The sequence below is a fragment of the Ambystoma mexicanum genome, chromosome 2q (genome assembly GCF_040938575.1).
Source record: "Ambystoma mexicanum isolate Mex_15411 chromosome 2q, UKY_AmexF1_1, whole genome shotgun sequence".
NCBI lineage: Eukaryota > Metazoa > Chordata > Amphibia > Caudata > Ambystomatidae > Ambystoma > Ambystoma mexicanum.
Genome location: NC_090924.1, coordinates 1,315,657,253 through 1,315,680,447, shown reverse-complemented (window position 1 = coordinate 1,315,680,447; position 23,195 = coordinate 1,315,657,253).

Here is a 23,195-nt window from a genome sequence, read left to right as displayed (position 1 = left end):
CTCGCACATGTTGTTTTTGCTTCTATAATCGTAGACGGTGCTTTGCATGAAGCTTGTCTTAGTTGATTAAACCTTCTAACGAAGGTATATACTCTCCCATTTTCATAATCTTCCTTATCCCTTAGGAACTTTCTTTGTTTTCTTTGTTGTATCTCTTCCTCGTATTCTACAAAATTTTTCTCCATTGTGCCTTTCAGTTTTTTCCCATCACCAGTTTCTGAAATCAGTTTCAATTTTTCTTCCACTTCTGTTATTTTTTCTAGCAACACTTTTCGGTCACTACCCGCATATTTTATCAGTAAGAGTAGGAACGTTTTTGAACATTCATTGGTAGCATCACTCCATTCTGTTAACATTAGGGGGTCCTGTTCTTCAAAGGATGGGATTATTAAAATCCTTAGGCCCCTTGGTATTCTGCCACTTCAACATAGTTCTTTAATGAGTGTTCTTCCCACCACTTGCTGACTTCCTTGTGTTGTAGCTTTTCTACCTCTTTGAGTAGTCTGATCTCACTATCATTCTTTGGTGTGGCTTCTGTGGGTATCGTTTTTTTTTGTTGCAGTTTTCAATGTTTCATTAAAAAGTGTAAGGGCTTGTGCCCGTCGTGTTGCTTCTCTGTGCACTTGGGAGTTGGCCATGTTTTAACAAATCCCTGGCGGGCAGTTGACAACAGCTTCGGTCACTTCAACTTCTTTTTACGTCTATTTCAAATATTGCAAATATTTAGTCTCTTTTCCTTTCAATAAGGATTAGACAGCGGTCTCTTTATTGTGGAACTTTCAATTGAAGACTAAATAGACTTTTCAAGTCGCGTTACTTATTACGAGGAATATAGGACTGCAAATAACTTTAATATACACTTTTCCCGCTATTTGGTACAGCCTCTGTACTTACCCCAGCTCCGCCTTACTGCCTGTTCTCCAACCTGCGGTGCCGCGTTGCGATGAGGTTTTCCAGCTGCCGTTGCCGCATTAGCGTTTTATGCTGTGTTCATGCAGTCCGAGCCGCAACAGGACATCCACTCAGTTTATTCGTGTAAACTGTGCACTCCTCCTCCAAAATTGCACGCTGGTGCAAAGCTCCCCGCTGACACGTTACGGCGTTCAATGATATTCTTGCTTCTACCTGTTAGGTAGATGGTTCGAGCTGCACTCTCCACAATAACTTTAACAACCAGTCACCATTGCAAGAAGTTGAAATCCAAACCGTTGTTTTTCATTCCAAACTGTTCCTTTATTCATTTCACAGGGAAAAAGTCACGTTAAAAATCCATGGAAATCCGTTCCAAAATTGGAAAAAACAAACATAAAGACCAACGTGTCCAGGTCCTCCCAAGTGCACCACACCTCATGAGGAGGCGTTTACGCGTTTCGCAGCCAACTCGCCGCTTGCTCACAACAATTAACCTCATTGTTACAGAGCCGTTTTAAAACGTGAGGAAAACAGGCAAGCAGGGGGAGGAGGGTAGGTGGAGGGTGAGGAGCATAAATTGTAGCAATCATAGAAGGACTAATTTCGCCTTTCCCAAACTTTGCCTCTTTGACTTGGCCATCTTGGAACGGTAAATTTTGCCATGCAATCTTAAGTATTACCAGTCATGCTTTGTAATCTGCTACATTTTGTGCATTTCCTTCACAGTGCATTTAAATAGCAATGATTTCTGATTCTTCCCATCCTACTATTACGGTGTGACATACCCAATTTCAATCAATAGCAAGTGCCCATGTGTTACAATTTCTCTGTTTTTTAGTGTGGTTGTACTCGGACTTATTTAGTCCGTTTGATATTAAACCTTTTCCCTTATACAAGGCTAAAGTGCATCGTGAAAGTTTTATAATGTCATGTGCTCACGGCAACATATTCATTTCAAACAGTTTTCTGTGTACTGCATATTTTGCTAATTCTTTGCTTAGAATGCACAGTGCATTTTTACTGCTATCTCTTCTATAGAGAATAGCTTTGTAAAGCTTAGTCCACATCTGTATGCAGAAATTTATAAAAAGAAGGAAAAAATGTCAAATATATCTCTCGCTTCTCAGCGTGATAAAGTGCCTAGTGCATTAACAGCCTTCACTCTTCAATTTAAAGTGGCAAGTGCAATAGCAGCAGTAATCTTGTTCACAATTCCACATATATACATATCTATATGGATCAGAATAGTTACAAGATAGATGTAATAACTAGTCTTTTTCACTGTTCAGATAATAAAGTGCTTAGTGCATTAGCAGCCTTTGTTATTAAATTAAAGTTACAAGTGCAATAGCAGCGATTTCTCTTAAAAAATATTGCCAAGTATACATGTTAAAACAGAGAGAGAGTATGTTGGATTTACTCGTACTATACTTCTCTTCAATTTGCATAGAAAATATATATACCTAAAATCTATAACAAATCTGGGTCAAACTGTCTACGGTCTATGTTCACTTAGACCTCAATCTCGGGAAACGTCACAACTTTGATCTACTCCACAAGCCTCTCCTGTTTCTTTCCTCACCAAAGTTTTTTTGTTTAAATTATTACTCATTCAAAACAAGTGTATTAGAAGCAAAACATAAATAACCATAAACCCAAACATGTTAAAAACATTGGAGACATTGAAAACAGAATGCAAGGGTATTTCTCATTCTCCTTAGAAACAGGAATTTGACATTAGTGTTTTACTTTTCCCTTATCCGATAACATCTTCTGAAGAACTAAGGTTCAAACAATGGTAAAAACTGATTTCGACACTCCACAGAATTTTTGCAGGCTGGTGTTACTACCACATCATATATATAGTGACAGGAGACTTTGTTTTTCATTTTTCAGCAACCCAGAAAGGTGTACAGCTCCTCATCAATGTTATGCCCATTGGGCTGTTTGCTCTCGAAGTCCAATATACACCTTGTTTCCTTTTGTCTGAGTAGCTTTTCCTTATCTCCTCCCCTAGGACCCAATTCGATTTTATATAGGCCCAGGAATCTGAAACTGTCTATTTCCTTATTGTGGCATTCGGCGAAGTGTTTCGCCATTGGGTAATTGGCATCGTTGTGTAAAATCGCACGCACGTGCTGTTGTATACGAATTTTTAGTTTACACTTCGTACTGCCAATATACCATTTTTGGCATGCACACGTAAGGGCATAGACTACATGATATATATATATATATATATATATATATATATATATATATATATATATATATATATATATATATATATATATACTGATCACAGGAAAGTACTAGTGTGACAATTTGTTTGCCTCTCCTTGCTAACTCTGATATTTCGCCTAAGTGTTGTGATTGGGTGAAAATCAACACAGCATCAATTTATGTTTTTTTTTTCTTTCATCATGTACTTTGGCAATGAGGCGGTGTGTGTGCAGCAGCCTGTTTTGTACAAACAGCACAGTCTAGCATTCTCTCACTTTTGTTAGGTATACTCAAGGAGAGGGGCATACTTATAATGGCGATGGCGGGTGTACCATGGCCGCCTATGTTAATGCCTTCTCCTGGTCCACCAAAGATCATGTGGATGCCCTGGAAGAACGGGTTTTTACACTACATGAAGGCTGCATGTGGGAACAGCATGTCAACAGAACGGAAAGTGTCAATGTTAATGCACTTCATAGGCTATGAAGGTCAAAGGATTTTTGACACGCTGCCTGACATTGGAGAACTGGATGTGGAAGGGAATGTGAATCAGTTCGACATTTTGAGGCTCAAATTAGCACTGTGCTTGAAAGATATCACTTTGGGTTGAAGGTACAACATGAAGGGGAAAGTGTTGAGGAGTATATAACGGCCTTATGGCAACTGTTTTTGAGTTGTACGTTTGGGGCAAAGCTCGATGAGCAAATTTGGGACCAATTAATTTTACATTGCTCGAATGACAAGATCTGTGAGGAGATTTGGCTGAAGGATGAGCCGGATCTCGAAGAGGTCATTGGTATAGCAAAGAGGGTTGAGCATACCTTACAGTGTGTGGCTAAGCTGTCTCAAAAGGAGGCAAAGATCCCCATGGGTGAGGTGTTGAGAATGGGCGATCAGAAAAAGGAATTTCGCAAAGGTTCGAGAAAGAAACCAAGGGATAAAGGTGCCAAGGGGGGAGATCCTGCTATGGAGAGAATTTCCCGTATGAAAGGGGGGGAACAGGGAAGACCAGCTGTGCTTTCGTTGTGCCAGCTCCAGGCATTTTGCCAATTCACCTATATGTCCGGGGAGGAAGGCTGTATGTGGAAAATGTAAGAGGTGTGGGCATTTTGAAAACTGCTGTAAGAATTATTCTATAGGTGAAGGCAGGAAAGTGTTGTATGTCACGAGGAAACGCGGCAGTCATCAGAGGAAGATGGGGATGAAAGGGTAGAGGTAGTCATGGTCAACATGGTGAAATGTGAGGGTGAGGACGACTGTGAACATCCTTATGCTCTTATTGGAGTGAATGGCAGGATGGTAAGAATGATGGTGTATTCATGAGCCAAAATAACACTCATGTCACAGAACATATATGAGAATGTTGTAGGAGGGAAAGTTGGTGACTTACTATCATCCGATAAGAGGCCAAGTGGATATAATTGTGGGAGGATTGACGTGATTGGTTTTTGTACTGCTAAGTTTGAGTTCAAGGGCAGGGAAACGGAAGGAAAAATTTAAGTGACAAAGAGCGGAGAGACTCTCTTAGGTTGGAGGGAGCAGAGAGGTCTATGCATACGACTAGATCCGAACACATAGTAACACGTTTTTTATGTTGGAGAGAAGTTGAGTGTGATTGAGAGGTACCCAGAAGTATTCACCAATAATGTGGGATGTGGTAGAGGTATGATGCATAAAATAGTGTTGAAAAGTGGAAGTGAACCTGTGTGTGCCAAACTGCGCTCTGTACCTTTATCTCTCTGCGGAGCTGTGCATAATGAACTTGATGAGTTAAAAAAGGGTTGAATAATCGAACCAGCAAGGGGTGTGGAGTGGATTTCCCCTTTGGTTGTGGTGAAGAAGGCGAGTGGAGAGTTGAGAGTATGCGTAGACTTGAGGGAGGTGAATAAATGCATCATTGCTGAACGACATCCCTTGCCTAATATGAGTGAAATGCTGAGCAGAATTGGCAGAGCCAGATATTTTGCAAAATTGGATATGGCTAGTGCTTATCATCAGATTGATCTGGATCAGGAGTTGAGAAAACTTCCTGCATTCATAACACATGATGGTGTGTTTCAGTTTCACTGCATGCCGTTTGGGTTGATTTCGGCATCATCCGTTTTCCAGAAGGTTATGGACAAGATTTTAGATGGGATAAAGAATGTGTGGTTCTTTCAGGATGATGTGTTGATCTGTGGTGAGAGTGAGGATGATCGTGAGAGGAATGTAGTGAAAGTGTTGGATGTGTTCAAGGAGCGGGGGATAACCCTCAGGGCAGAAAAGTGTGTTTTCAGTAGTAGAAGCTTTGAGTATCTTGGACATGAGATATCTGAGGAGGGTCTTAGGCCTAAAAAGGATCTGGTTCAGGGGATTATGAGGATAAGGTCTCTGAGGGACAAGGCTGAGCTTTGGTCATTTTTAGGCACAATAGAGTTCTACCACAGATTTGTGGACAATTTTGCAGATTGTGTGAAAAAGATGAGGAGCTTGTTGAAGAAAGGTGTTGTTTTCAAGTGGGATGATGCCTGCAAGAATGAGTTTTGTGAAGTGAAAAGGAAAATAGATATGTCGAAAGCGTTGCCCATGTTTGATTCCAGGAAGGCAAGCATAATTTCAGTGGATGCCAACGAGTCAGGAATTGGTGTTGTGTTATCCCAGGTTGATAGGCGGGGTAATGAAGAAGTGGTGACTCATGCGTCCAGGATGCTGAGGGGTGCTGAGTTAAATTATTCTGTCTTGGAAAAGGAAGCGCTAGCATGCGACTGGGGGATATATAAGTTCATGAATTTTTTGGTGGGGATCTGAATTTACATTATGGACAGACCACAAACCGCTCAAAGCTATTTTCGAAAGTAAAGGTCCTGAAAAGGTGTCGAGGAGGGTTGTGTGTTGGGTGGCAAGATTACAGTGCCACAAATGTAATATTGAAGTAATTCCTGGAAAAGAGAATGTCCGTGCTGACCACGTTTCCAGGTTACGAGATGAGGAGTGTGAGATGGGCTCAAGGGTAGTGAAAGATGCCATTACGTATATGGTTTATGTTATACATGAGGGGGTGATTACCAGAGAGGAGTGGGAAAACGTGCTGGTGTCAGACGACATGCGGAAATTCATTGTTAATTTTGTTCAAAATGGTTGGCCTGAAAAGAGATTATTGAATGGAGAGGAGAGGGCTTTATGGCAAGTGAGGGCGGAACTGAGTGTAAAAGGGGGTCTGGTATATTGCTGTGCTCGGCTGGTGGTCCCAAAGAGAGTGCAAGACCAAAGAGATTATCAAAGAAGATTATTGGTAGCCAGGGTTAGATCGAGAAATTGAGAAGGTTATTGGGTCTTGTGTCGAGTGTGAAATGTTGGCTAAAAATGTTCATGGCAAGATTCAACCGATGATCAAAGTTGATGCCCCTGTGAGGGTGTGGCACGATCTGACCATGGATATCATTGGGCCCATGAATTTAGGAAGTGGTCGAGGTAGATTTGTTGTGGTGTTGGTTGATAGGTTTTCCAGGTGGACTGAGTTCAAAGTTGTGCGGGAGGTGTTGTCTCAATGTATGGTGGATTTCTACCAAGATGTCTTTGAGAGGGAAGGTTTGGCGAGGTCTATTTTGATAGACAACGGTACACAATTTGTGGGAGCCTTGTTCCAGGAATATTTGAGAAGGTGTGGAATTAAGCATAGGTGTACTGCTCTGTATCAACCACAAAGCAATGGGATTGTAGAGAGGGTGAACCTTTGTATTATGGAGGCTGCACATAGGTGTGCTGTGTCTGGAAGAGATAAGAAAACCGCCCAATTTCCATTACTCCCTTTTTGGGCAAGCTCCTGGAAAAGCTGGCCATCTCTCAGCTTAATCTCCATTCCGACTCTGTCGGCTCCCTCCATGACCACCAATCTGGCTTTAGAGCTGCCAAAAGTACGGAAACTGCTCTCTTGAACATTCGTGAAAACCTGCCCTCCAACCTCGATTGTAACATTCCCTTCTGTCCTCATCCTACTTGATCTTTCCTCTGTGTTTGACACGGTCAACCATACCACCCTGCTCAATCGTCTTCGTGACAACCGCGGTATCACTGATCCGGCTCTAGCCTGACTGACCTCTTTTCTCTCTGATCGACCCTCCCGGGTACAACTTGGGTCCTTCCTATCTTCTATCTCCCTCTCCACATGTGGTGTCCCCAGGGGTCTATCCTCTCGCCCTGGCTTTTTAACCAATACCTGGCAACTCTCGCTTACTGCATCTCAATGTTCTGCTCAACTTTCCAGTGCTATGCTGACGACACCCAACTGATTTTCAGGCTTCCTTCAGCCTCCTCCTCTCCTTCTCTCATGTCCAATTGTCTAATCGCCATTCAAAATTGGTGTGCCGCCAATGATCTATGTCTAAATGCCAACAAGACTGAGATCCTCCTTATTTGTACACCATCTCCATCCTTTCCTCTCACTCTCTGGCCAGCCTCCTTTGGCCCTCCTCCCACCCCCACCTGTGTGGCTAAGAACCTTGGGGTTATCTTTGACTCTACACTTTCCTTCTCTGCACACATCTCTGATGTCTCAAAAAATCTAACTTTTTACTTCACCTCCTTAGAGGAACTCTGCCTTTCCTCTCCTTCCCTCAAAAGCTCACTGTCTCCCAAGCTCTGGTTCTTACCAGACTGGATTACTGTGACAGCCTCTTTCTAAATCTACCTGCCTCCACTCTCCACCCTCTACAATTAATCCAGAACAGGACTGCGAGACTTGTACTTGGCCTCAAGTCCTGGGATTGTATCTCTCCAGCCTTGAAATCCCTTCATTGGCTCCCAGTAGATGCAAGGATTAAATTTAAAACCCTCTGCATTGTCCACAAGGCTTTCTGGGGCCTGGGTCCAAAATACCTTCAACTATCCCTCTGTAAATACCTCACCTGCCGAGCCCTTCGCTCCTCTACTTCTAACTCCCTCAGGGTTAGTCGTTTCGCAAAAAAACAAGCTGGGGGTAGATGCCTGTCTTCGGCTGGTGCTTCCCTTTGGAACAGCCTCCCGGCCACCTTGAAACTTGAAGAAAAACATCTTCAGTTCTGGAAACTTCTCAAGACCTTCCTCTTTGCCTCTGCCTTTGCCCCCCCCCTCATCCCCTGTTGATCTGTTTCTTCTCATGGCATTGTGCACCTGGCCACCCTCTGTTCTTTTAGGCCCAGGTACCTGCTCACCCTGCCACCCTCCTGCACTGCCTCCAGGCCACCATCTGCACTAGGGTTCTGTATCTGTACTCATACAGTCCCCCTCCCATGTTTCTTCTGCACTTATCAGATATACCTTTCTGACTAACTTTCACATGCCACTTGCTGGCTGCACTATCATGGTTTAAAGCCCTTATTTATTATTTATTCTGTTTAATATTTATTGATGTTTTCTCTTCTCTGCTTCGCACTTTCCACTCCCCCTCCTTTCCTTGCACTTTTCCCCCATTATCCTTTCCCATGCACTTGTGCTTTCTTAAATGTCACTGGGCCTAGTAAGATGACTGTTTTTCTGTTTTTTCTTCCTTGTTCCACTCCTTTTTTGCCTGGTCGCGCCCTGAAACACTTGTGTACGAGCGCGATATAAATAAAACATCATTTCATTTAATTTCTATAAAGGAACAGTTGTATGCTTTGCGATTGGCCCCCCATGTGGAGACTGGGATCAGTCCCTATGAACTTATGAGGGGTAGAAAGCCTAACACTTTGGTGTCACCATCATGGCTGGGAAGGGCCAGGGAGACAAGTGGTGTGGTGGACGAGATAAGAAGGAGAATAGATACGAGGAAGGAGAGATGGGTGAAGAAAGTGAATGAGAGACGTCCGAAGTGTGCTGGTGCGGTGCAAGTGTGGGATGTGGTTCGAGTGAAGAAGGGTGTTGTGAGAAGGAAGGGTGATTCTTCATATTCTGAGCCGGTGCAGGTGGCTCAGGTGATAAAAGGTGCGGTTAGGTTGAAAAGTGGACAAGTGTGGAATTTATCGAGGGTTGTTAAAGTCTGATAGGTAATATTTTGTTTTGTGGAGGTTATCGAGGAATAGTAAAGTCCTCTAGCTATTATTCAGTTCCCTGTGGGGCTGGATAAAATCTCTGTGTTGCTAGTGTCTAGAATTTTGGGGCTTTTCCTGATAATTTTTTTTGTCATTTATTTTTCTTCTTCCTGTTGTGCATTTTTACACTGATGTTTCTTTGCTTGTTCTAGTCGTTATTATTGTTTTTTCACTAGTCTATGTAAACGTTAGGGGATGTTTAGTTTGGTGGAGGAGGGGGGCGTGTTGTGTTGTGCTCGGGGTGATGGGAGAGATAAGCAATGGAACTTCCTCCTAGAATGTTGTCTCAGTGTTCTTCAAGGGAATGTGTAGCGTGTAAGTGAGGCAGTTGGAGAAGGGAGCCTTGAGAGGAGGCTGGGGGTCTTTAATCTGCACATCTTACTTGGAATAAATCCCACATTTGCTACTATCGGAAGACTCAGTAGCATCTTTTCAGTATCCATTCAGCATAATCGGGGAAGTGAGCCATGTCTCCTGTAAACATATACAAGTATGCTTAGTTATATATGGCAAGAAGCCTTCAGGTGATAATAAATGATTGAAGCCCCTGCAATTCCAAGGAAGAATCGAACAACCTCATTCCTTTTGCAGTACCACTGGCAGTGACTCAGCCAACCATTTTAAGATATTTTGGATATCAGCCAGCTGAGCCTCATTTCCTGTTGGCAGTTGAGGCACCTTCGGACTCTTTTTAGGCTCTATCACCAGTTTTCTTGCACATTTTGGATCTATTTTGTCTGTGTCAGCGTCAATTTCAATATCAACCTCTAACAAATTCTCTTTATACATACGCATCAACTTGGAAGTTGCCAAGAATTTACAATGAATAGCCGATACATTAGTGTTAAGACCATTGCGTGGCTCAATATATTCAAAGTCCTCAGATCTCAGGACTCTCAACTGTGGAATGGAATGCAGTCTGGTCAATAATTCAGTTCTCGGGAGCCATTCCTGGTTGCTATTATAATACAAGTTCTTTATGATACAAATACGGTTATTACTTAATCCAGACTGCAACACCTTTTCAATGGGATTTGCAGTTTCCCTCGAGTGAGGAGATAACCTTATACTCTTAGGTGTGGAAGAAATCTTCTCTATTTCCAGTTCAGGCTATGCTGATTTAAGTTCAGATATGTCTTCCTCACCTTCTGATAGTTCCTTATCCTTCTCAGGGATCAACCAACTAGTAAGACGCCCAACCTGGTCAGAATTGCGCCTTTTTGCTCTGACCGCTTTCTTCCTGGTTGTTTTTGCATTTTTGGCTGACGGCGCAGTTTCAGGAAGTGCCGATTCAATGGTACATGGCCGTTTCTTCATTGCCACCCTCTTTGCTAAACTCCGTTGTTTTTGGGAAAAATATATCTCTGAATTATTTGACACATTAGAGTTGGTTCCTGGGTTCTCGATTGGCTCATTAGCCACCCGTATTACTTCAGATAGGTTATTCTCAGTCTCCTCGATAACATTTTCACTTATGACATTTGAGGGAACTAGATTTATAGTGTTCTCTAAAATCCGTCCACACATTTTTAATAATATCTTAAGTGGAAATTGTAAGGATGCTACTGACGAGTGTATCTCTGCCATAGCGTTAGGGTATGAAAAGGAGTCATTATTTAGCTCTGTTTCTGAATTATCTGCACATATAGCCAAATTAGGAGATCCTGATCGTCTATCCGTTGTTATAGTAGACTGCAAGCTCTCTTTCGAAGTCACTTCCTGGTCTTCCACCATCGAAGGCCTAACTAATGCAGGGGTCATCGCTCTTTGCATCGATAGACAAATCTCTAAAAGAGAGTTGTTATATATCTCTGCCTCATTCTTCTTGTCGTGGGGAATACTGCCATTAGAATTAGCAATATCACCTTATACCTGCATGGTCGACATTTTCTCCATTTCAGCATTAGGGGCATTAGGGGCATTAGAGGCAAAAAATGATGAAATGATACCCTTACTAACTGGTGCTTGTTTATGCAGTTTTCCTTTGCTCCCTCTTTTCTCAGCCCTTTCCCCGGGTGCTTTAATATTTTTCCTTCGCAAGTTATAATTAGTTGGGATAACCATTTTGTGGGTTGAAATCTTTTCTCTTTTGGCAGATTCCTTAAAGGGGATGTTATTTTTCAGCTTTGCAGGATCAATGCTTTGTTGTTAAGACTCAGTATTCTGCAGTTAATTGCCCGTGTTATTGTAAAACACTAGAACTCCTGGATGCTTTACCGGGATCAGAGTTTTCTCCCGCAGTCTCTCGGTCTTGCTTCTTACTTCCCAATTACCCAAATCATGCGGTTAATCCGTCTTACACACTTCACTCAGCGATTTCACAGCGTGCAATTAGAATTTCTCTCTTGCTTTCAAGTTGGTATAATCACCTCAAAACACTCGGGTTACGCAGCCAATGAGTGAGAGAGGTGGAGCCGAGATAGTCGGACCCAAACTGTCGGGAATATCTACAATGAGCGGGCGGACCGGCTTACTGCGAGTTTGTAACTTCACCTCCGCCTTTGCCTCTGCCGCTCCTCTCACCTCTCGCCTCTCGACCGCTCATCTCTTTCCCATTTACCTGACCAATTACCGGGCTGCTGTTGCAGTGGGATTACCTGTAATTAGATGCAGTTCGCTAGCCTCTCCAGCCAGTAGACAGCTTAGCACACCATGCTCCAAATCGGGACGGCGCTCCGGCCGCAGCTCACAGCGCACCAATCACATCCCGGCTAGAGGAAAGGACACACCAACTGCATGAAGACCGTCAAGCCGCAACAGGCTCTCTCTGTCTCTCAATACCGGCTGCCTCCGACAGTCCTGCAGTACATACAATTTAACAAAGAAAGGTAGGATGATCAGCTATAATAGTCAACATGAATACAAAATCGTGTGATAATCATGAGAAATACAATAGCAACAAAATAATATTGATCAGAAATAATAATGTTAAGGCGATCTCAAAAGTCCAAAATAACCCAGAGGAACTCTAGTCAATCTAAACCAGACTCAATGGCGGAGTAGACAAAGTGCAAGGCAAATTCCGGCTTTATCATCATCAAAATAAAGCAGGGTCAGCATACAAGCATTCAAATCTCGCAGCTCTCGGAGAGTAAATACGAAACAGCCATTAAAATACTACAAACTCGTCATCAATGACATAATAACATAATCACAGTTACAAAACCCACAGGGATCGGGGATTGGTTAGTGTGCATGACTACATACAGAACATATAGGGGTTAAACATTTTATTGGGTTAGGCATATCTGATTGCTCCACCTGGAACCACCCCTATTTTGATAAAGGTAAAAATACATGATCTCTGAGAAAAGTAATTGGCTGGCCTACTCTTGGATGGGCGGCATGACACCACAGGTTTGCCATCTTGCTTACCAACCTTGTACACTTGATAGGCGGTCATGATATGAGCTAGACAGAGTGTAGCGAGAAAGAGGCCCATGGACTGTCCTTTGTTCATTTAATGAAGTTACCATCCCTCTGTCTCTGGCCATGAGACAGGGAAATCTCTTTTTACTTGACCTTGTGTGGCAGCTTGTGTCTGTGTGTGCTTTTAGGGAGTATGCAGGTGCCTATATTATGCTGGCTTCTAATGAATAGCCAGTGTTCTCAAAATATAAGTCACGTGTTAGAGCACCATGAATTAAATGGATTTAAGTTCCATTCATTGGGATTTTAACAAATATTAACATGTTTGTCGTGTCATCTATTTCCACCAGAGACACTCTTGAGTTATTGTTCATGGAGTCTGTTGGCTTGCTTTTTTACTGCACCTAGTTAACAAAGACAGGTTGTATTATTATAAATCTTTAATTAATCTGGGAGTACCCTGGTTGCGTCTTGGGAACTTCTATGTCGTGCCATCATTCCCATCCTCCCTTATTTCACCTTAACCTTGCTACTAATTGTCAGCTACCGTCTGAGCTCTGCACAGCTCTTTATTTCTGTGGATTCAGCATTTTGAGCTCTCACTAATTCTCAAGGTCTTTGTTTATAAGCATGCTTCGGCATCCATTTTTAAGAAGATGGCTGCCCAATTACTTTCTGGTTTCTATGTTAGTGAGCTATACTAGCATGGTGTGCATGTTGTATTCAACTTATACATTGGTTCTGTTAGTTTTCTTCATGTCGTGTGGATGCTATGTTAATATTCTTCATGTATAAATGCATATATTACCTAGTGTACGTGTTCTTCATGTGGAGTGCATGTTTGCTTCGTGTTTAATGCATACGCTTGTTATTGTTACCATTTTAGCTTTACTGCTTTTGCCATATTCAGCTTAGATTGTCTCTTTGTCCTGTTTTACTGGCCCGGGGTAAAGGCGGTACAGTTGTCTTAGTGAGTAACATTTCTTACCTATGGATGACGTATTCATCTACTTCCCAACAATATTGTTATATATTAATACAAATTAATATTGATCACAAGTAGTAGTGTACAAGATTAATTTAAGAAATGGTTTAATTGATGAACAATAAAATAGTGCGTAAACAAATAGTGAGCAGCAGTAAGGACCAGGAATGAGTGGAGGGATGAGAAGACCACAGAGGAGATGTGCCAGAGTAGGGCAGAGCATCATGGAGCCATGCCAAGTCTGGCAAGTGGATAGGCAGGATGCAAGAAGGTCTTGAGCAGTGGAAAAACCCAGGAGTGCAGACCACAGGTGATGTTAGTAGCAGGCAGAGAAGATATAAATGTTACCATTAGGTAATGCTCACCCATGAGCCAATCAGAGGGCTAGTTGCAACCACTGTGGGTACACATGTGTAACAGACCTCACCTCAATAAAGTAGGCAAAATTAAACTCACTCTGACTCAACTTTTACATCCATAATTCATAGGTGGCCATTTATTCTTCATCTACCTCATATATCTATCTATTTCTTTCTTTCTTTCTTTATTTATTTATTTATTTATTTATTTATTTATTTATTTATTTATTGCAGATTTATAATGTGTCAGCTATGAAAGCTATGAATGCAGTCACTTCCTAGGCCCCTGAATGAGCAGTACCACATCTGGTCGGCCGCTGTGATATGGACCTCCAATGTACGAATTGGCAGTGTATTTTACAAGAAACAACCCGCTTACTAAAATGCCTGCAAGAATGAAACAAAGTAATGGCCTTTCGTGTTGTTTTAGCTATTTATTGTTAACTATGCATCAATAGCGAATAACCTCACATGCAGCAACAGGCTGGAACTGAGAGGAACTAACGATGGCCCATCCACTAGTAACGAGAGAACCCTGGCAATCTCCTCCTGAACATGAGAAGGGTGCAGATCCCCGAACAAGAGACAACAAAACCAAACTGGTCGGGAAAGACCATGCTGACACCAGGAGATGTGCACAACACAAGGATTCTCAGCTTGATGATGAAGCAATAGTACAACAACGCCAGACGTGAAAGGCTGATGTGTCAACACACAGAGAAACAGTACTTCTGAAAACTAGATACCCCATACGAAAGGAGTCAAAAAGACAGAGGGCCTCATTACACGTTGTGCGGTAGGGATTTAACGTTACCGGTAAGCGAATACCGGTACCATTAAATCCCCATTCCAATTACGACCCGGCTCACCGCTATTTGCGGCACTGCTAAGTACGGTGCCACTAATAGCGGCTAGTCCGAGGGCGCGCGACCCTCGATTCCGTAAATAACGCCATGCCGCTAATAGCACATCATCACAAGCCAGGCGAACGTGCTAATAGCGGCATGGAAAAGCCCCCAAAACCCCTTACCGGCATGGCACAAATACCGGCTTCGCGAACCACCCATTATCAGAACTTAGCAGTGTTCCCACCTGCCACAGGTGGACAAAATCAGTACAGGTGGAGGCAATGGAGACTGTGGCAGCACAAAAGGAGCACACCACAACCCTTCACACACCCATTCCCACACCAAGATGGTTCCAATACTAGCAGCATTACATGGGCTGGAGGACATGATTCCAGTGCAGCAGCAACAACAACAGACAGCACAAAGGAGACGCAGGAGGAGAAGGAGGAGGATGGCAAGACAGGCGCAGCAAGCACCACCAGGGCACCTAGCCATACCACAGAGGCAGCCACCAATCCCCAGGATCCGAGCCAGTCCATTAAACCTAACCCCTGAGCAGATACACACCCTGTACCGTCTGGACGGATACCATCACCAGCATCATGTACATGACACATGACAACATTGTCAGCCTCATAGACATCAGAACTGCCATTCCCCCCTCTACTGAAGGTGGTGACTGTGCTCCATTTCCTGGCCACAGGCACCTACCAGCATACAGTGGGGCAGATGCATGGCATCTCACAACCAGTATCCTCACACACGCTGAACCAGGTACTCGATGCGCTCCTGAAGCATGCACGGGAACACATATTCCTGCCACGGACTGCCCAGGAGATCGCAAACACCAAAGTTGGCTTCTATTCACTGGCAGGCATCCCAAGTTGCATCGGGGCCAGCGATTCTACCCATGTGGAATTGGTGGTCCCACATCACAATGAAGTAGTCTACCAAAACACAAAACAATTCAACTCCATCAAAGTGCAAATGGTATCTGACGCTAAGAAGATAATCACACATTGTTGTGCCCGATTTCCCGGATCAACCCAGGCCTTGCGTAACTCAAACATGCCACGCTACATGGAGCGACAAGCTGGTCAACGTTCCTGGCTACTTGGTGAGTAGCAGGGCAAGCACATGGCAGTGTGATGTGGTGGGGAGAGATACATACTCCTACTGGGTGTTGACTGTCGTCTGTAGGACAAATGGACATACAGATGTAGGCCAATGTCCACCAGGGAAGGCCGCAATGTCCTTGAGGAGAATCCACATGCAATTATGAGCTGCACAACATAGAGTACAATCCAGGTTTCCGAATATTGCACATCCATCCACATCACATTGCACATCATGCCACACCACAAACCACACAAATCAGCAACATGGCGTCAAGATGGTACTACAGAATCAGCACAGCACAACATCAAGACAGCAATTTGCCCTTGAATGCATGGAAAGGTAACACCCCTAGCCATGGAGCTGAAGGAGGGCGAGAGTGCACAGCTTTTTTTCTTTTCTTGTGTTAAACTATTTCTTTTTCAGTACTGTTTCGTTACTTAAGTGTTCTTTAGTGGGGTGCAGCCCACTGTCAAGTGCCACCGTGTGGGGCACTAAAAGTGAACTGGAGCAGAAGAAAGACCTAGGCTAATTAGCCTTCGGTGTGGGCCGCACACCCTTACTTCCCACTATGGGTTAGATGATTTCTTGATGCTTCTATATCAACTTATACGCAGTTATCCTTGTTTCAAAGTGATTTTATTGTCCAAAACGTCTATTTTTCAAATACCAAATTTTAGATTCAGTTTCGTCTTATAGGCTAATATTGATACTGTGGCAAACAGTAACCCATCGGGCTAATGCATTTCGGAGTTTTCCTTCGTCAGAGCCTGAGTTATTAGTACTAGTTTCATAAATTATTAAATCAAGTAATTCAATGTAACGCCACCAATCATATTTTCAAAATGCATATGACAATTGTATCAAAAAAACGTTTTTCAATTAACAGTGCGCCCACAAGTACAAACAACCATTAAACAATGAGTAGAAAGGATAAGAGAAAATAACATTGACTACATCAATCTCCAATTCCAATTCAACACATGTCCTTCTACCTTTTAACAAATGTGCCTTTTGTTTCATTAGCATGCGCTCAGTGTTATATTTCATCCAGCTTGTATTTACATATGGCTCTGTTCCAATCGAGTTCACTAAAATCATACTATTCAATCAATACTCCCCACGATTGTGATTAGTGTCTTATACAGCTCGTGAACTTTCTACAGCTATATAGCGAGTGAAAAGCGTGACTGTGCTTTTTCTTGCTGACATGCACAGGAGTCACTGACCTGTCTGCCGTGATTTTGGTTGACACGGAGTATACCGTGTAGAGTGATTGTAATGCACTGTTGGGCAATCAGAGAGTCAAGTTGCAGTGTATCAATATCGTGCTGTTATAAGCTTAAGTATTATATTTCTGTATTGATGTTATCTTACCTTCGTGTGCAAGGAAGCCGGTTAGTGCTTCTGCTACTGCTGCCGGCGAAAAGCAGTTTGCGGTTCGCAGCGTTGCTATAGTAACGTTTGGGTACCAATATGGCCGCGCGCGTGTTGACGTGTCTCCCATATTGGTGGTGGCAAAATAAGTGAATTGGACTACTTACTGCGATCTATGTGTTTGGATCCATGTGGTGATGCAGTAATGGGATCAATGTATTGTACGTGTTCACATGTTAAGCATGTGTGTATATCTATATGTTCAATATATTCATAATTCAATTGATATTAAATCATGTATGTTTGTAAATATACGCTGGATTAATTAGTGTTTTCCCAATCTTATCAATAGGTTGCGGTATGTATCCCGGGGTGCTGTAGTGTGACATTGCACTTATGATTAACAGGTGCTAAGGACTAGCATTTGTATTGTATATATGATGTTACTTCGTACTTTTGACCAAACAGACACAGGTCAGCAATGTTATTTACACTGAACAAATAATCAAAGTGATTTATAAAAAACAATTAAGATCGAACTCTTCATTGAGTCCTCGCGGAGATAGTGCTTCTAAGCGATCTATCCAATACGCTTCTTTTTGTTGCCTTCTCTTTTTAATGTCTGTATGTGAACCATGTGACTCAATTGTTTCCAACACTTGGAATTTAATCTGAGAGATGTTATGCTTTTTGTCATTATAATGTCTTGCGACTGCGGAGTTCATGTTATTGTTGCGTATGCACGACTTGTGTTCATTTATTCGAATTCTCAACTTCCGCCCTGTTTCACCTACGTAATAGAGCCCACAAGGGCAACGTATACAGTAGATGCAGTTCTCTGTGTTGCAAGTCGCGTAGCATCTAACAGTAATATTTTCTCCAGTGTACGGGTGTGGTACTAGTCCACCTTTCATGATGTTGTTGCAGTTGCTGCAATTGAGGCAGGGAAAAGTCCCTATCTTCTTTGGTTTGCTCCTTTTCTTCTTGGTATCCCTAGTATTTACTAGTAAGTCTCTTAAGTTGCTGGATCTTTGGTACGCAAATGTGGGAGTTTCGGAAAAGAGAGTCTTGGTTCTTTCATCACTCCTAAGTATTGTCCAGTCTTTGTTGATACACCTTTTGATCTGCATGCTTTGTGAAGAAAATGTTGATACATACACTAAAGCTGGGGATTGTTTCTTGTCTTTGAGTGCAAGTTTGCTAGCTCTTGTTTTGGTTAACAACTTGTCCTTTGCTGTTTGTAGATCTTCATTGGGATAGCCTCTTTCCTTTAGCTTTTTACTTAGTTTCTCTAGTTCTTGTTCACATTCTCTCTCATCACTGATAATCCGTTTCAAACGTAACATTTGGCCATAAGGCAAGTTCTTCAAAGTGTTCTGCGGGTGGAAACTCATACGGTGTAGTTAATTATTTCTGTCCGTTGGTTTTGTGAATAGGGAAGTTGTAATCTGATTATTGTGTACATTAACCTTAATGTCCAGGTAGTGTATGCCTGGGTTGCCGATTTCTGAGGTGAATTGAATCCGTTGGTCAATGCTATTGATGTAACTCATGAATTCATCAAGTGATTCTTTAGTTCCTTGCCAAATGCCAAATACATCGTCGAAGTAACGTACCCACTTTTTCAAATTGTTTTGCCATTCTGCATTTTGTAGAACATGGGTGGTTTCAAAATGGTGCATAAATGCATTTGCGTAGGCAGGTGCCATTGTTGCACCCATAGCTGTGCCGGAGGTTTGAATATAGAATTCCTTTTTGTATTCAAAATAGGAGTTCATTGAAATGAAGCTTAGAAGTGTCATGATAAATTCTTTTACAGCTCCTATGTCTCCTTCTTGTAACAGTAGCCACTCTACCGCTTCTTGTCCTAGATCGTGGGAAATACTTGTGTACAGATTAGTCACATCGATGGTGAAAAGAATATCCTGATCGTTAAGTCGTACATCCTCTGTTATGTTAAAAAAATGAGTACTGTCTTTTACATAGGTGGATGTTTTCTGGATCAAAGGTTGGAGGAAATAATCGATGTAAGTACCTAGTGGTTGGAGGCTACTGCCTGTAGCAGCCACTATTGGTCTTCCTGGAGGGTTAATGAGGCTTTTATGTATCTTGGGTAACAAGTAAAAGTGTGGTATGTTAGGATTCAGAGTAGGAAAGCTCTGGTTTTCTTAGTTATCATGTCTCTTTCCTCTGCTTTGTCAAGCAGTGCTTCTAAGTTCTTTCTTATTTCCATAGTCGGATCATGATCAATTTTAGAGTAAACATTGTAGTTGCTAAGTTGTCTTGCATTCTTCCTCGTAGTCCAGTGTGTTTTGTAATACTAGCGCTCCCCCTTTGTCGGCCGGTCTTATGGTTATTGTGTCATCAGAGTATAAGTTCTGAATTATTGACATTTCGCCTCGACTGAGGTTTTTATTCTTTGATGTGGTATACTTGATTTTTTTGAGATCTGCTGTGACCATTTTTTCGAAAATATCTATGGGAGGAACGCTAATGGGTGGTACGAATGTACTATTAGGTTTGAATTCAATTAATTCTGATGGTTCCTGTGGAGAAGCTGTGTTCTCCATTTCTGCAAAGAAAACTTTAAGTTTCAATTTTCTGGTAAGTTTATGTAACTCAACCTTGGTATTAAATAAATTGGTGTTGTAGGTAGGTACAAACTTCAACCCTTTTTGTAAAACCTCTTCTTCTTGTTTAGTGAGAGTCCTGTTTGAGATGTTAACTACTGGGTTGTTCACGCTTGGAATCTCGTTTGTACTCCTGGTCCTTTTCCTCTTCCCCCTCCTCGTTCGTTTCTTCCTTGCTGATTGTCTAAAAAAGAACTGGTGCTTGGAGTAGCTCTACTAGCACCTCTCCCTTCCTCCGTTCTTTGTTGTGGTGCTTGTGTGCTTGTGTGGTCTGCTCGTCTCTGTTTGAATCAGTATCTGAGCTCATATTATCAGAGTTGGGATTAGGATTGCGTGGTCTCTGGGGTTGATTCTGGTATTTATCTGCCCATGTATACACTTCGTCCCGTAGATAATCAAAAGTGCCTCTTATGAATTTTCTAATTTTTCTAGCTTCTAAATCTGCTTCATACCCTTCCAATCATTTGTTGATGTCGGTAAGTATTTCTTGAAGGGTTTCTGTGCTTGTATGTGTTGTGATTTCTTCTGATAGTAATTGTATTTCTTGTTCTAGATTCTGTAAATTGCTCGAAAGTTCTTTGATGGTCAACAAAATTAGATCAAGAGAACACTTATTGAGGATCTGCTCCCATTTCTGCACGAGCTCTTTATTTTCTTTACATAGGGTTGGTTTCAACCCAATTCTCAAACCTCTTGGGATCCTTTGTGCTTTATAGTACCTGCCTAGCGTCACTGCATGAAGTTTGCGATTTATTGACTTTCTAATAATGTATTCCAATTGTTTGATTTTTTTGTTCGGATCTGTGTCCTTTGAGGACTTGTTGGTTTCCCTAATTAATCCTAGAATAGCGTTTGCCTCGTCTGTTGAAAAGCCTAATGTTGTCGCTCTTGTGTCCGTTAGTTTTTTTATTTCTTCATATGACATAGTCGCGTGCTGACTCTCCAATGTACACGGAAGTGAAAATTATGGAGCTGAAGGAGGGCGAGAGTGCACAGCTTTTTTCTTTTCTTTTGTTATACTATTTCTTTTTCAGTACTGTTTCGTTACACCCCTAGCCATACCATTGAACAACACACCTATAGCACCACTGAATTGATGCCACACAGCATGGCAACATCGATGTCGGAATGGCAGTACACTAGCAGTGTGGTACCAAATTTGCCTGGGCCCAGGGACACCTAAGACCTGGCCTCACCCAGGACATGTCATTTTCTGTCGGAGGCATGATTCGGGCATGTCCACTTGCAGGGTCAGGCTCACCTTTGCACATTGCAGTCACGCAGATCGTCTGCATGCATGCTGGTAGTCGTGATTTTGAATCACAATGCAAAGTCGATTCGTGTGACGTGTACAGGCCGCACCTGAGGTGAACGGTAACAGGTACCCATTCTTCAACCCATACAAGCGACACCGGCTATCCCCTGAAGAGGTGGCTCCTAACCCCTGTATGGAACCCACAGAACCGGCAGGAAGAGGACTACAATTGTGCACATACCCGTACCCGTGTCGTGATAGAGCAGGCATTTTGCCTCTCGAAGACATATCTCTGGTGCCTATGCGGGCCGGGTGAGGCTCTCCTGTACGGCCATGACAAAGTGCCGGAGATAACCATGGCATGTGTAATGCAGCACAAAATGTGCATCAGACGGAATGTGCCTATGCCACCTGACATTGACATGCAACCACCAGATGAGGATGACGTTGATGGGGATGAGGATGGGTGAAATGCAAGAGGCGATGGCCAGGAGGGACACGATGAGAGTCAGCATCTGATGTATCAAATGTTATGAGATACAAGGTAGAACTATTATGGATGGAGATGGGTATTGTTGCCCTGATGTATGTGGTGAGGCCCACAAAGGACGCTGTCCCCAATGAAGTACACATACACAATGATGAAGACCAAGCCCGTGTTTCAAATTTTCAACAGTGTATTGTGATCAAAATGTGAACAAAAAGTGCATGGCCACAACTGTGCAAACACCCTTTCCCCCCTCCCCCCACAACACTCCCAAAAACACCCTTTCCCCCCTCCCCCCACAACACTTACAAAAACACCCTTTCCCCTCTCCCCCCACAACACTCCCAAAAACACCCTTTCACCCTTGCCCCTACAACATTTCCAAAAACACCCTTTCCCCCCTTCCCCCACAACACCCCCATGTGAGGCTCATAGTGTGGAGGTGTCCTGCTCGACATGTGCCAGCAAGTTCTTGCTGGCCCTAATTCTCATGGGCTCCTCCGCCATTGGGTGGTTGGGATGGCGTGCGCCTCATGATGCGCAGAGAGTGGCGCCGGGGGCTTGTTTGTCGGGAACTCGCAGAGGAGGAGGTGCCCGGTTGATCCTGTGGTGAGGGGGGTATTGTCGCTCCATGGCGTCCGCAATACGTGTGAGGGCCTGCCTAAGTTGGGCCATTTCCTCACAAATCCTGTTTGTGCAGGCTTCCATGCCCTCCCTTGTCTGGCTTGCATACGACCTAAGGTCATCCCTCAGACGGGCTGCCTCTGCCACATGCTGGCCAACCAGTGCAGTGATTTCAACCTGCCTCTGGCTGATGGTGGCAAGGTCGTGTTGACTGGGTCCAGCTGTTGGGGTGGCTGCTGCGCCCTGTTCCATGCCTCTGGCATCAGGTGAGGACACCTGAGGGCTCCATCGCCCTTCCACAGTTTCGTCACCTGATTCTACATGGCTACCTGATCGTGATAATGGCCTTGGGCTTGGCTCAATGGACCGTGGTGGGCTGGGGGTCTGGCTTTGATTCTGGACATCAATTGCCTCCTCCACGTCCGAAAGCGGGGCGGTGGCTGCTGCCTCACCGGTGGAATTGGTGGCAGCAGAGTGCGGGCCCTCCGTGCTGGTTTCCAATGTCATGGGGTGCACTGCCATGGGTGGAACAATTGCAGCAACCGTGGCCTCAGGCTGTGTAGAACTGGTGCTCTTGCTGCCTTTGCCCCTCTGCTGCTGATCACTCCTCCTGGTTCCCCTTGAGGTGGTGGCGGTATCCCCTCTGTCATGTGTCCTGGGCTTTTTCTTAGCTGGTGGAGCAGGTGTCACAGTGCCCGGTTCATCAGTGTCTGTCTGTGACCCTGTAGGGGACAAAAATAGGGAATGTCATCGTTTATGGTTCTACGTGCCTTATGCAGAATGTTTACGTCATGCATTGGGGCCTCTTTATTTTTGATTCCGGTAATGGGGATGTCGGGTGGGTCATGCATGAATGGGTCTGTGTTGCACATGTATGTGGTGATGCGTGCATGTAGGTTTGTGGCTGGATCGATGGCCTGATTATGGACTCATATTTGGGGGGCCCATCACCCTTCACTGTGCATTGTTTGATGCATACACTCA